The 13980-nt window shown below is 44.9% G+C and overlaps 1 protein-coding gene and 1 long non-coding RNA gene across 2 annotated transcripts in view; both read left to right on the top strand.

Moving 5' to 3' along the window:
• The window catches only part of SMYD3 (SET and MYND domain containing 3), a 747085-nt gene that overhangs the window by 505665 nt on the left and 227440 nt on the right, over nucleotides 1–13980 (top strand). The gene's annotated exons all lie outside the window — the stretch shown is intronic.
• LOC120880316 overlaps nucleotides 4918–13980 on the top strand; it is a 13631-nt gene continuing 4568 nt past the window's right edge. The window contains exons 1-2 of the long non-coding RNA XR_005725004.1: nucleotides 4918–4928; nucleotides 5702–5705. This is a non-coding gene — a long non-coding RNA (uncharacterized LOC120880316). The remainder of the gene's footprint in view (nucleotides 4929–5701; nucleotides 5706–13980) is intronic.

The raw sequence follows: 13980 nt of genomic DNA, 5'->3' as shown, positions 1-13980 counted from the left end.
AGTGGCTCAGTTATACACATATGGACATTATTTTTTTATATTCTTTTTCATTATGGCTTACTCCAGAACATTGACTATAGCTCTCTGTGCAGTACAAAAGGACCGTGTTGTTTGTCCATTCCATGCATAGTAATCTGGATCTAATAACTCCAAACTCTCAGTCCACCCCTCCCCCACCGCCCCTTGGCAATCACAAGTCTGTTGTCTATACGACTCACTTCCAGATCCCCTGGAGGAGGGCATGGCAACCCACTCCAGTATTCTTGCCTGGAGAATCTCCATGGATAGAGGAACTTAGTGGACTACAAGTCCATAGCGTCACAAAGAGTTGGACACGACTGAAGTGACTTAGCACGTATGCACACTTATCAATACCCAAGAACATTCCCTTCTGGAAGGGAAAGCACCCTCTCCCATCCCCTATAGAACCACTTTTCATTTTGAAAACAAGGCCAAAGATAAACTTGCATTTTTTTTCAGACTCTGCAGTTTGGGAAGGACAAGTGTGGTCATGGAGAGTTGGTAGCACTCCTGATGGGGAGGATGTATGGTACCAGCTGTTGGCTGTTTCTCTGACAGTCTCTCTAGACTATGGGGAATTTAGCATCTTGTCCTCAGCTTTGGGCTTTGGTTTCATTTCTGGACCAGTAGGGGAAGGCTCTCTCAGCCATTAACTGGGGTAGCAGGAAGGAAGCGGGGAGGGAAAAGACCCAGCATATTTTTGCCAGGAGAAAAATAACCAGGAAAGAGTAATCCGACTCTTCCCCTCCCCAACTCTTCTTAGGCTCTGGCTGCTCCTGGTCTTGAATTTCATGATGCACATTGCTGTTATGTTCTAGAGGTTTCAGAGTCCTTTGTCTTGCTCATTGTCACATCACCAGTAGCCCTGCTGTGTGTTCATTGTGTTCATGATGTTAGTTGATACAGTTCAGTTCAGTTCAGTCGCTCAGTTATGTCCGACTCTTTGCGACCCCATGAATTGCAGCACGCCAGGCCTCCCTGTCCATCACCATCTCCCGGAGTTCACTCAGACTCATGTCCATCGAGTGGGTGATGCCATCCAGCCATCTCATCCTCTGTCGTCCCCTTCTCCTCCTGCCCCCAATCCCTCCCAGCATCAGAGTCTTTTCCAATGAGTCAACTCTTTGCATGAGGTGGCCAAAGTATTGGAGTTTCAGCTTTGGCATCATTCCTTCCAAAGAAATCCCAGAGTTGATCTCCTCCAGAATGGACTGGCTGGATCTCCTTGCAGTCCAAGGGACTCTCAAGAGTCTTCTCCGACACCACAGTTCAAACGCAGCAATTCTTTGGCACTCAGCTTTCTTCACAGTCCAACTCTCACATCCATACATGACTACTAGAAAAACCATAGTCTTGACTAGACGGACCTTAGTCAGCAAAGTAATATCGCTGCTTTTGAATATGCTATCTAGGTTGGTCATAACTTTTCTTCCAAGGAGTAAGTGTCTTTTAATTTCATGGCTGCACTCACCATCTGCAGTGATTTTGGAGCCCCCCCCCAAAAAATAAAGTCTGACACTATTTCCACTGTTTAGGCATCTATTTCCCATGAAGTGATGGGACCGGATGCCATGATCTTCGTTTTCTGAATGTTGAGCTTTAAGCCAACTTTTTCACTCTCCTCTTTCACTTTCATCAAGAGGCTTTTGAGTTCCTCTTCACTTTCTGCCGTAAGGGTGGTGTCATCTGTAATGGGGTCCATGTGGAGGGCTTCCACATGGCGAGTTCGCTACACTGTGCTCCACCTGTGTTCTGTGTGGGCAGGAAAGACAGGTGTGTGGTGGTGCGAGGCACGGCAGTGCGCCATATCTGTTGCCTCTACCTACTGATCTGAATTCAGCTTACTTCTGATTTTTTAAAAAGATATTATGAAAACAGACCTCATTGATTTACCAAGGTCAGACAGCTAGTCAGTTGATAAGCCAGGGTTTAAATCCATTTCCAAGTGTAGTCTTCAATCCCCCACATATAATCACTTTGCTGCTGTAAGCATTTGCTTTGCTGCTGTGGCAAAGATTTATAGTTTGTCTGCTGAGTCTCAGGACAGTGGGGATCTCTTAGGCTTGCCTTAACCTCATTGGTGAATGATTGAAAAGATAGGAAGAGCCCTCATTTGTGAAGTCTTTCTTTGCTGCCATTCTTAATAGGACCCTCCTCCCTTTAAATGTTTTCACTGTTACTCCATTTGTTTATATCTGATAACATCTGTCATCACATGGGTCTCTCCAGGGAACAGTGTCTAGTGGCTCCCCATTTCATGTTGTTGCTCAGTAACTAAGTTGTGTCTGACTCTTTGTGACCCCATGGACTGAAGCATGCCAGGCTTCCCTGTCTTTCACCATCTCCCGGAGTTTGCTCCAACTCATGTCTATCGAGTCAGTGATGCCATGCAACCATCTCATCCCCTGTCATCCCCTTCTCCTCCTGGGTGGTCCTCAACTCAACTCTGTGGCTCACCATACTCTAGTCCTAAACCCCACATAATGCTTTGTGTGCACATGTATTCTTGGGCTCCCAAGATAGAGACTCCTACATGAGGAAGCTGGATGAATGCCTGGAAAGGTTATTTTGTTTAAATTCTTTCCTTGAAGTTCCTTTGGTAAGGGAGCCAGACTGGAAATCATACCAGAACAGTTGTGTTTCATAGTTACAGTGTAATCGGGAAACTGTAATTCATGGCCATTAAATTGCTTCCTTTGAAGTGTAAGCAAAACCAGAACAACTTTTATGGCCCTTTAACCCACAGGATTATAGTGCACATGAATTAAAGTCAAGTGTGTTATGAACTCTCCCAGGTACCTTGCCTGGCAGAATTCCATTTTCACCCTAGTGCTCATTACTAGGTTGACCCTCAGTTGAAAACTGGAGGGCGGATATCAGGATCCTGGAAGGGCTTTTCTTCTCTCTCACCTTTGTGTTTTTATCAAACAAGACAGAGGACACTTACTATGGATACTCGACTGAAAATGAAAATTGTTCTTTCTCTGTTGGGTCTCTTCAGAAAGGGCAGCTGAAAAAAATTAGTATATACTTAGCACTTTGTGCTGGCCATTCTACATGCTTGTTTTTATGGAAGCCTCACAACAATCCAGTGACGTGTATGTTAGCATTCCCATTTTACAGATAGGAATGATACAGACTTGTGAAATTGAATAAGTTCTGGAGGATATCGGTCCTGGGGTGTTCTTTGGAGGGAATGATGCTAAAGCTGAAACTCCAGTACTTCGGCCACCTCATGAGAAGAATTGACTCATTGGAAAAGACTCTGATGCTGGGAGGGATTGGGGGCAGGAGGAAAAGGGGACGACAGAGGATGAGATGGCTGGATGGCATCACCCACTCGATGGACGTGAGTCTGAGTGAACTCCGGGAGTTGGTGATGGACAGGGAGGCCTGGCATGCTGCGATTCATGGGGTCGCAAAGAGCTGGACACGACTGAGCGACTGAGCTGAAGGTCACTCAGTAAGTGGTAGGGTCTGAATTCTGGCCGAGATCTGAACCAAAGTGTGTGCTTTGCCCTCACCCTATGTTACCTCCCAGAACTCATGCCTGATGCCACAGAAAAATCTATAGTACTTCTGGAGCCCCGTATCCTGGGTCCTAATATGACTAGTATAATCAGTTGTACAATAAATCACTGGGATTTACATTATTGTAACTTTTCAAGGGAATTTCATGGGAAAACCATAGAGAAAGAAAAGCTATAAAATTGTATGTTAGTATTTAATGATATTATATGTAGTAAACATGTTTCATGACATCTATATCTGATTTTAAGAGAAGAGATGCTGAAAATAGATATTGTTAGAAAAAATATCAATTTTTTAAATTAAAAATTCCATCGAGAGCTGAGTTAATTTTAAAAGAGGGGGGATCTTTCAGAATGTGGAATATCAAGTTATGCTTCACTTGTTCTAAGAGGAGGTAACCTGTCAGACATAAAAAAAAATTTGAACTTAAGTTGTGTGTATTTCTTAGTAATAGATTTTGTCATCTTTATTTATTGCTTGGAATATTTTCAATATGGACTTCAATTCAGTTAAGTTCAGTCGCTCAGTTGTGTCCAACTCTTTTCGACCCCATGATTTTGCAGCACACCAGGCCTCCCTGTCCATCACCAATTCCCGAAGTTCACTCAGACTCACGTCCATCGAGTCGGTGATGCCACCCAGCCATCTCATCCTCTGTTGTCCCCTTCTCCTCCTGCCCCCAATCCCTCCCAGCATCAGAGTCTTTTCCAATAAGTCAGCTCTTCGCATGAGGTGGCCAAAGTACTGGAGTTTCAGCTTTAGCATCATTCCTTCCAAAGAAATCCCAGGGCTGATCTCCTTCAGAATGGACTGGTTAGATCTCCTTGCAGTCCAAGGGACTCTCAAGAGTCTTCTCCCACACCACAGTTCAAAAGCATCAATTCTTCGGCACTCAGCTTTCTTCACAGTCCAACTCTCACATCCATACTTGACTACTGGAAATATGGACTTAGTCCTAGGCAGTTCTGCTCTAATGGCAGAAAGCAAAGAGGAACTAAAGAGGCTCTTGATGAGGGTAAAATAGGAGAATGAAAAAGCTGGCTTAAAATCCAGCATTCAAAAAGCTAAGATCAGGGCATTTAGTCCCATTGCTTCATGGCAGATAGATGGGAAAAAGTGGAAGCAGTGATGGATTTTATTTTCTTGGGCTCCAAAATCACTGTGGATGGTGACTGCAACCACAAAATTAAAAGATGCTTGCTCTTCGGAAGAAATACTATGACAAACCCAGACAGCATATTAAAATGCAGAGACATCACTTTGCCAACAAAGGCCTGTATAGTCAAAGCTGTGGTTTTTCCAGTAGTCATGTATGGATGTGAGAGCTGGACCATAAAGAAGGCTGAGCACTGAAGAATTGATGCCTTTGAATTTTGGTGTTGGAGAAGACTCTTGAGAGTCCCTTGGACAGCAAGGAGATCAAACTAGTCATTCCTAAAGGAAACCAACCCTGAATATTCATTGGAAGGACTGATGTTGAGGCTGAAGCTCCAATACTTTGAGCACCTGATGCGAAGAGCTGACCCGTTGGAAAAGACACTGGTGGTGGGAAAGATTGAGGGCAAGGAAAGAAGGGGGCAACAGAGGATGAGATGGTTGGATGGTATCACTGACTCAATGAACATGAGTTTGAGTAAACTGCTGGAAACAAGGAATGACGAGGCCTGGCATGCTGCAGTTCATGGAGTCCCAAAGAGTTGGACGTGACTTAGGAATTAACAGTAGTAACAATTCTGATTAGGTCATTGTAAGTCCCACCACTCCACTAGATGGCGCTGTGGTAACATGGATATGCCTGATGCCCCACCATGGGTTTGAGAACCAGGTGAGAACTCTGTTCTGTTAGGATGTTCCCAAGTCCAAGGAAGTGTGGATTAGCGTTCCATGGGTATTAATAGAATTTTTTCACATGTCTGACTCTGGTTCCAGTTCTTCTCCATGTCTTCACTTGGTATATCTTTGTCTTTTTACCATTCTTTCCCTCTAGACCTTCAGCCTTTCTTCCTACACCCTGCCCACCAATCCTCTTTACCCATAACCTTCACTCTTCTCTCCCTTATGAGTCGTATGCATTTTTTTCTTGAGGGTACATAATGCTCTTACATTGACTGAGACATTTATGAGCCACGCAGTGGGACCAACTGCTGAGGCTAGTTTGCCAGGAGACGGTCATCTTGCCCTGCAGACTGGGGTCTTTCCTTACACCTGCATGGTCTCCTTGGTGGGCTCAGCTTGCTGCTTCCCCCTACAATGAATTCGGAAAGTGAAAGTGAAGTCGCTCAGTCGTGTCCGACTCTTTGCGACCTCATAGACTGTAGCCTACCAGGCTCCTCTGTTCATGGAATTTCCAGGCAATAGTACTGGAGTGGGTTGCCATTTCCTTCTCCAGGGGATCTTCCCAACCCAGGGCTTGAACCCAGATCTCTCGTATTGTAGACAGACGCTTTACCGTCTGAGCCACCAGGGAATTTGGTGCTTTCTCTAAAGTGGTAGGTTTGGCTCTAGGAAATACAATCAGAAGAAGGAAAGGGGCTCTGGCATTGGGTGTAGAATATTGGAGGCATACAACTTGCTCTTCATCTTCTTGGGCATCATTCAGAACCAGAACTGACAGGGAGCTGCCAGGGCCTCTGTCTAAACCCCTCATTTTGAAGTGAGGAGAGATCAGGAAGATCCTTATCTCCTGAGTAAGCTGCCAGTTCCAAAGAGGGAGAGCCCTGATGTGCAAGGAAGGAAACCATCTCTGAGTGCTGTTTACCGTAGGGTCTGCAGTTCTGAGGATTACTCAAGAGAACTGACCTCTGTTTGACTATCATTTGTAATTCAAAAGGGGATCATGAAAAATATTTAAACTATTTTCAGTTGTCTCTATCAGGTGTTCCTCTTTGCTATGTGAGAGAATTAATGTTTCTGCCTTTGCATCCCAGCTTTCCAAAGTCAGAGATCACCACATGGGAAATAGGCATGCTTCTCAGATTTAGAGCTTGGTAAGGCTGGTTGATGTAAAAACTTTCCCCTTCAAAGCATGATGAATTCCTCATATCCTTTGGTGTCTAGGATGAAGCTAGATTCTGTCTCTTCATAGTACCAAGAGCAAGGAGAAACTTTCAAAACACCTACACCCTATGAGGTTGAAGATGGGTTGGCAAGAGGAGGAGGTGCTTATGGGAATCAAGCTTGTAGGTGGGCAAACATGTCTGGACTTGCCTGGCATGTTTTCTCTTCGATGTAATTCATCTTCTGTTGAAATAAACCTTCCTCACTAGTCAGAAGTCCATTTTCCCAGATGTTGTTTAATTCACACTAACAAATTACAATGAACAACTTAACAATATTTAAATTTAATGTTTAATAATTAACATTTAATTAATAATAAAACAGAATTTATATTTAATAATAGTAAAACATAAATGAACAGTGTAACAAATTACAATGAAGTTCAGGTGAACCGGTTGAAAGGCAGTGTTTACAACTGGTCTATAATGACCCTAAGTACGGCTCTTTCTGGTTACCTGAGGAATTAACCTGACTCCTCTCTTCCATCAGAGGAGCAGGACAGTGGTCCCATTTCATCAGACATGGGTGAAGTAGTGTAAATAAATTTGTTGTTTATTGGTAGATTTTTCCTTGCCACCACAGGACTTCAAAAATTACATGAAGTCTTAGGTGACACAAGTCAGTCTTTATTTAAGTGATCTAGACTTTCAATCCATTAGCATATTTTTTCAAAGAAATCTTTGATCTTTTTGTTTTCCAGTGCTGAATAAACCAGGGATGAGTTGAACAAATATTCCTTAATGTTGTAGTAAGACATGTTCTCCGCCATCCAGAATCCTACAGTTTACTAGACAGCAGGAACTCGGTGAATAACCAGTGATCAGCATAAGACCTGTTGACCTTGAATTTGAGTTCTCTGTTATCTTGATTAGTGAATATTCGAAAATGAAACTCCTTGATGACTGTTTTCTTGCTGTTTAGTTATAAATCACATCTGACTCTTTTGCAGCCCTGTGGACTGTAGCCCGCCAGGGTCCTCTGTCCATGGGATTTCCCAGGCAAGAACGCTGGACGGGGTTGCCATTTCCTTCACCAGGGGATCTTCCCAACCCAGGGATCAAAGCCGCGTCTCTTGTATCTCCTGCCTTGTCAGGCATGTGCCTTACCACTAGCACCACCTAAGAAGCCCCAAGGTGACTGTTTTGGTCTCTTGCAAACTAAAGAATGAGGATGTACTTGTGCCTGTGTGGTGGTGGCCAGGGGAGGGGGGAATGGGGCAGAGTCCTTTGACCCCAGCTCTGGCTTAAGGTGGGCTTCCCAGGTGCTGCTGGTAGTAAAGAACCCACCAGCCAGTGCAGGAGAAGTGTGATCCCTGAGTTGGGAAGATCCCCTGGAGGAGGGCATGACAGTCCACTCCACTGCTCTTGCCTGGAGAATCCCACGGATAGAGGAACCAGACGGGCTACAGTCCAAAGGATTGCAAAGAGTCAGACACGACTGGAGCCACTCAGCACGCACACTAGTTTTAAGGGTGTAGAGAAGTTTCCTGTCATCTTCAGTCTTGGGGCGTGATTGATGTGACAGGACATTCTAGAGAGAAATGGAAGGGCGAAGCCTCCTACAGACCACAGCCCCTCCTCCCCCGCTGGGAGGGGAGCCATAGAGGTAACGTCCCATCTCTGTCTTCACATCCTGTTTCCTTTTTTTCTTCCGTGATCTCTCTTTCTCCTCTCCCCCTTCCTCTCTTCTTCCTTCCCACGTCTTCTGGGAAGACTGGAGAAGTTCTGAGGCTTTTATCAGTACCCTGCTTTGTGTCAACATCTGGCTGGCTTGAGGGTAAGAAGCAGGGAGGGGCAGAAGAAACAAGGTAGCTGTTTGGGAGTATTTGTCTGCAGCCTGGCAGGCTTGAAAAAACAAGCGCCGAGATTTATATATCTGATCATTATCAAGAATCTTTATTCTGAGGAGTTAAGCAAGAGAAAGTGTCTTCAGTCAGCCATTATGGAGAGTAAATGGGAGTCGGGAACAGTCACAGCTTATCTCATTTACCTTCTTGACAACCTGGTGAGGGAGGAATAATTCTTCCCATTTTGTGGCTGAGAAGCTAGGATTCAAAACCCCAAGAGAAATGGTCCACGCTGTGCCCCGTGCCCAGTAGACGGTTGATAAATGCTTGTTAAATGAATAACTAAAATAGGTGATAGGGACTTCCCTGGTGGTCCAGTAGTTAAAACTTCATCTTCCAATGCAGGGAGCCCCAGTTCGATCCCTGGTCAGGGAGTTAAGATCCCACATGCCTCATGGCGGAAAAACCAAAACAGAAAACAGAAGCTATATTGTAACAAATTCAGTAAAGATTTAAAAGAGTAAGGTAAATGATAGGGCTGCGATTTGAAACCAGATGTGATAACTTCAAGTCCAGTGATCCTTCTGCTTTATTATTCATCTTCCTGGAAGGGACTTGGGTAAGCCTAAAAGATCAGTGGTGTCCTGCACTATTTCTTCAACAGTTAACGTCTGATTTTGAAAGAAGAGGAACACATCAGTTTCATTAACCTTTATCTGTCTTTTACTTTGCATGTGTGAGCTAAGTGAGCTAAGTCACTTACTTCAGTTGTGTCCAACTCTGTGCAATCCTGTGGCCTGTAGCCTGCCAGGATCCTCTGTCTATGGGATTTTCTAAGCAAGAATTCTGCAGTGGGTTGCCATGCCCTTCTCCAGGGGATCTTCCTGACTCAGGGATCGAATCCACATCTCGTACATTGCCTGCATTGGCAGGCAGGCTCTTTAGCACTAGTGCCACCTGGGAAGCCCCTCTCTTACTTTAGTTAGTCTGTAATTTTTTGATACATCCCTAACCTTAACCTCTGGAGAAGGCAATGGCACCCCACTCCAGTACTCTTGCCTGGAAAATCCCATGGATGGAGGAGCCTGGTGGGCACGACTGAGCGACTTCACTTTCACTTTTCACTTTCATGCATTGGAGAAGGAAATGGCAACCCACTCCAGTGTTCTTGCCTGGAGAATCCCAGGGACAGGGGAGCCTGGTGGGCTGCTGTCTATGGGGTCGCACAGAGTCAGACACGACTGAAGTGACTTAGCAGCAGCAGCAGCAACCTTAACTTCTTTTGGTGGAGGCACCCTTTTGTCATTTATACTGGCACAAGGATCAGTTCTGAAAATATGGATTCTGGGTCCAGACTTCCTGAGTTTAAATCTGCCACTTACTAGCTATGTGACCTTCAGTTCAGTTCAGTCGCTCAGTCGTGTCCAACTCTTTGCGACCCCATGAACTGCAGCACGCCAGGCCTCCCTGTCCATCACCAATTCCCGGAGTTCACTCAAACTCATGTCCATGAGTTGGTGATGCCATGCAACCATCTCATCCTCTGTTGTCCCCTTTTCCTCCTGCCCCCAATCCCTCCCAGCATCAGAGTCTTTTCTTAGGCAAGTCATTTAACCATTAGGTGTCTCAGAATAACCAACTTTAAAATAGAGCTTATAGTAGAAGGTCCATCAAGGGATCACTCTGAGGATTGTATGAGTTGATATATGTTTAATACTTAATTCCTGGTATAGAAGAAGTACTATATAAATGTTATTAATATAACCCTATTGTGAATATTACCATTATCCTATTTTTTTTTCTACTTTTGGAAATAAACTTCATGATAGCAGTGTGTTACTATCACATCCTCTTTTTTTTTTTTAAGATACTTTATGAATAAGCTCTGTTATGTTGTTATTTTAAAAATTTCTATGTTGCTTTCTCCCTTATCTTTTGTTTTCATATTTAGTTGTTTTTATTGTGGCAAAATATGCCATTTTAACCATCTTTAAACATACATTTCAGTGGCATTAATTACATTCACACTGTTAGGCAATCATTACCACTTTTTATTTCCAAAACATTTTCATCATCTGAAATAAAAACCAAACCCCATTGATCGGTAATCCCCATTCCCTTCTCCCCAACTCCTAGTAACCTCTGCTGCTGCTGCTGCTAAGTCGCTTCAGTCGTGTCCGACTCTGTGCAACCCCATAGATGGCAGCCCACCAGGCTCCCCGATCCCTGGGATTCTCCAGGCAAGAACATTGGAGTGGGTTGCCATTTCCTTCTCCAATGCATGAAAGTGAAAAGTGAAAGTGAAGTCGCTCAGTCGTGTCCAACTCTTCTCGACCCCACGGACTGCAGCCCACCAGGCTCCTCCACCCATGGGATTTTCCAGGCAAGAGTACTGGAGTGGGGTGCCATCGCCTTCTCCCCTGGTAACTTCTAGTCTACTTTTATCTCTATGAATCTGATATTCCATTTATCCTGTAATGACTTGTCTTCTTTCACGTAGCATGAGGTCTTCGAGGTTCATCCACATTGTAGCCCTCATGAGAACTTTATTTCTCTTGGTGTCTGAGTATACGCCACATTTTCTTTATTCTTTCATCTGTCCATGGACATTTGGGTTGTTTCCACCTTTTGGCTATTGTGAGTAGTGCTGTTGTGAACACTGGCCTATCTGTTGGAACTTCTGCTTGTCATTCTTTTAGGTATATACCTAGAAGTGGAATTGCTGGGTCATATGGTAGTGAAAGGGACTCAGTCGTGTCCGATTCTCTGTGACCCCCCTGAACTGCAGAGCCTCCTCTGTCCATGGGGATTCTCCAGGCAAGAATACTGGACTGGGTTGCCATTCCCTTCTCCAGGGAATCTTCCCAACCCAGGGATCAAAGCCAGGTTTCCCACATTGCAGACAGATTCTTTACCGTTTGAACCACCAGGGAAGCTGCTGTGAACGTTGGCATGTTAGTTTGAACTCCTGCTTTTAATTATTTTAGGTATATACCTAGAAGTGGAATTGCCGGACCATACGGTAATTCTAGGTTAATTCTTTGACGAACTGCTCAGCTGTTTCCCCAGCAGCTGTATTATTTTGCATTCTCACTAGCAACGCACAAGAGACCAAGTATCTCCACATCCTCACCGGTACGTTTCTTTTTTCTTTCCTCTTCTTTCTTCTTCTCTTCTCTTTTTCCCTTCCTCCCGTCTTCTTTCCTTCCTTGCTTCCTTCCCTTTCTCTCTCTTTCTTTCTTATAGTCATCCTGATAAGAATGAAGACGTGTTTGCATTTTGTCATCTAGTTTGTCATTGTGTTTGTCTTATAGTTCCTTACTAAAATTATGGCTATTAAATAAAATGAAGCTAACTTATCGTAAAAATCAAGCTATATTTCAGATGTGTGTCCCTGGTTAGGTTACTGACTTAGAATTATTTATTCAACAAGAGTCATGTCTTGATAAAACTTATCAAGTTTCAAAACCACAAGAGTTCTAGAGAAGGAAGTTTAGTTGTGCCTTTCTTCCAGGGTTAGTGATCTCTCTACCCTCCCAAAAGGTTGGTGATGTTACCTAAGTGGGGCTCTTAGCAGGAAGATGTCTTCTCGTCTTCACTTCTCTTTTGAAGAAACACTGTGAGCCAAGCCTCAGAGGAGCTAAACCTGTGACTGTACATTTTGGAATTCACTTGCTCGCAGGTGTTGGCAGCCCTGGCCTGGGTCCAGCACAGCCTTTTCCCTGGAGGAATGCCCTGCTCTGGATTTCCTTCTCTACAGACTGTGTTATTGTCCAACCTTTCAGCTGGAATCAGGGAGAGGTTGGTCTGTCTGTTGCCAGAACAGCGCCTACGCGTGACCTCTTGTCTGAGCGCCTGCCAGAGCGCACTGCTATCTCTGCTGGGCAGCTGAGGGCTTGAAGACGCGCCTGACAGCGGCTGGGCCCGCTCCCAGCTCTTCTGATCACACCCAGACAGTCGGGCCCTGGTCCTCACCACTCACCTTTGTCCTTCCTCCTGTGTCCTCGCGTACTCCCAGCCGCCTTGAGTTGGGTCTTGTTTCCTGGAGCTGTTGGATGCTCTGGCGTTCTGAGGAAGGGCGAGGACTCCTGAGTGTGGGCTGCAGCCCTTGCTCATACTGCGCTATTTGCATAGCTAAGTGACCTGGGGAGAAGGAAGTGGCGACCCACTCCAGTATTCTTGCCTGGAAAATCCCATGGGTGGAGGAGCCTGATAGGCTGCAGTCCATGGGGTCGCTAAGAGTTGGACATGACTGAGCGACTTCACTTTAACTCTTCACTTTCATGCATTGGAGAAGGACATGGCAACCCACTCCAGTGTTCTTGCCTGGAGAATCCCAGGGACGGACGAGCCTGGTGGGCTGCTGTCTATGGGGTCGCACAGAGTCGGACACAACTGAAGCGACTTACTTAGCAGCAGCAGCAGCAGCAAGTGACCTGGAGACAGTTCCTTACAGCCCAGCCTACTCTGCCCCAAGCCCACATCCCAGTTTTTTCCAGGAAAAACAGTCCCTGCCTTGAGTGATTCATGGCTAAAATCGAGTGAAATCACATGAGATGAAAGTGCACTGCTCACCAAATATGTTAGTTGTTAATGTCTCTCCAAAGCTTCTTGAGGAGAGAAGGTGTCTTTTGTGTCTTACAGCGTAAGACGTAACCTCGGTGAACTCCAGCCGAAAGAAAGATGCTCGCACTTCTGATTTCATAGGGAAGTCAGTTCTCCAGTTATCCTCTCCCCCAGCCACCACTGAGTGACATTCCCAGTTATATTTGATTAAAATGTTTGCTTCTTGGAAAAAAAGCTATGACAAACCTAGACAGCATATTAAAAAGAAGAGACATCACTTTGCCGACAAATGTCTGTCTAGGCAAAGCTATGGTCTTTCCAGTAGTCATGTACGGATGTGAGAGTTGAGCCATAATGAAGGATGGCATTAAAGAATTGATGCTTTTGAACTGTGGTGCTGGAGGACTCTTGAGAGTCCCTTGGACAGCAGGGAGATCAAACCAGTCAATCCTAAAGGAAATCAACTCTGAATATTCATTCAAAGGACTAATGTTGAAGCTCCATTACTTTGGCCACCTGATGCAAAGAGCTGACTCATTGGCAAAGACCCTGTTACTGGGAAGCATTGAAGGCAGGAGGAGAAGGGGGCAATAGAGGATGAGATGGTTGGATGGCATCACCAACTCAGTGGACATGAGTTTGAGCAAACTCTGGAAGATAGTGAAGGACGAGGAAGCCTGGCGTTCATGGGGTTACAAAGGGTCAGACATGATTTAGTGACTGAACAAAAACAACAGCACTCAGGTGAGGGATTCAGTTTCCCTGAGATGTCTTGTAACAAGTTACTCTTTTTCTTCCTGTTCCTGGTGCTATTCCATTTAAAGGGGTCTCCCCATATTTAGCATCATTAAATAAGTTCACTAAATGTCTCATTGTGTCGGGCAAGTGTGTCATTTCTTAGATTAAAGTCCATTCCCTGAACTAAGTTCAGAAGCCCCAAGAGCCAGAGGTGACTGCACTCGTGGAAGGACACCCCACATCCCGTCTCCCCACATCCCGTCTCCCCCACATCCCGTCTC

Source organism: Oryx dammah, unplaced genomic scaffold, assembly GCF_014754425.2.
Source record: "Oryx dammah isolate SB20612 unplaced genomic scaffold, SCBI_Odam_1.1 HiC_scaffold_21, whole genome shotgun sequence".
NCBI classification, from domain to species: Eukaryota; Metazoa; Chordata; class Mammalia; order Artiodactyla; family Bovidae; genus Oryx; species Oryx dammah.
This window is presented reverse-complemented; position numbering and strand designations above follow the sequence as displayed.